Source organism: Bison bison, unplaced genomic scaffold (genome assembly GCF_000754665.1).
Source record: "Bison bison bison isolate TAMUID 2011002044 unplaced genomic scaffold, Bison_UMD1.0 scf7180017864269, whole genome shotgun sequence".
In the NCBI taxonomy this organism is placed as follows: domain Eukaryota; kingdom Metazoa; phylum Chordata; class Mammalia; order Artiodactyla; family Bovidae; genus Bison; species Bison bison.
Window position 1 is genome coordinate 33,358 of NW_011494841.1, and position 1,091 is coordinate 34,448.

Consider the following 1,091-nt stretch of genomic DNA (forward strand, 5'->3'; position numbering starts at 1 on the left):
TGGTTACCTGGAGTCACTGCAGAGACGACTACCGGTCGGAGAAAACGAAGTTCAGCACCCAGCGGCCCAGGCGCCCGCCACGGCGACCCTTCCCGATCCCACAGGACTCCGGGCGCGCGTTGATAACGTCACTTCCGCCAGTTCCACCTCGGCTTTAGCTAGCTGCCCGCGAGGGGCGCCGGCCGTGGTAAGTGTGAGCGCCGTGTGACTTCCTCTGACTCCCTTGGATACTCGACTTTAGAGAAACAAGAGGCGGGGCGGAGCGCTTCTGGCTTCCGGGAGAAGCCACCCTACCAAAATATGTTGATTGGTCGCTGCTGGATGTAGACAAGATATTGATTTTTAAATACTGACTGTTTAAACCAACTAGCGGTGTGATATTGAGCAAGTTACCAGACCGCTCCACCTCAGTTTCTTCATGTATAGGATGGAATGGGAATACCGCTTGTCCTCTAAGAACAATGTGAGAAGAATTAAGGAAATGCATGAACAGTGCCTGGCGCGCGGTAAGCGGTGTTAGCTATTCTCAAACATGTGGAATGATTAAAAAAAAAAAAAACCAGATACCTGCTGCCATCTTATGAAGTCTTTTCACATTTGTCACAAGAACTATAGGTAAAGTTGGACCCCAGAGGACCTCTCCTATGGTTCAGTTCAGTCGTGTTAGACTCTTTGTGACTCCATGGACTGCAGCACGCCAGGCTCTCCTGTCCATCACCAACTCCCAGAGCTTGCTCAAACTCATGTCCATCAAGTCGGTGATGCCATTCAACCATCTAATCCTCTATCTTCCAGTACTCCTGCCTTCAGTCTTTCCCAGCATCAGGGTCTTTTCCAATGAGTCAGTTCTTCCCATCAGGTGGCCAAAGGATTGGAGCTAGAGCATCAGTCCTTCCAATGACTATTCAGGACTGATTTCCTTTAGGATGGACTGGTTTGATCTCCTTGCACTCCAAGGGACTCTCAAGAGTCTTCTCCAACACCACAGTTCAAAAGCATCAATTCTTCGGCGCTCAGCTTTCTTTATAGTCCAGTTCTCACATCCATACATGCTGCTGCTGCTGCTGCTGCTGCTAAGTCACTTCAGTCGT

General features: G+C 49.9%; 1 protein-coding gene across 1 annotated transcript in view; it reads right to left on the minus strand.

Moving 5' to 3' along the window:
- Nucleotides 1–704, minus strand: part of TBP (TATA box binding protein) — a 13,592-nt gene extending 12,888 nt beyond the window's left edge. Inside the window, 1 exon segment of the mRNA XM_010848511.1 lies at nt 8–704. The gene's annotated coding sequence lies outside the window, so the exon portion shown is untranslated.
- Nucleotides 705–1,091: the final 387 nt, after the last annotated feature.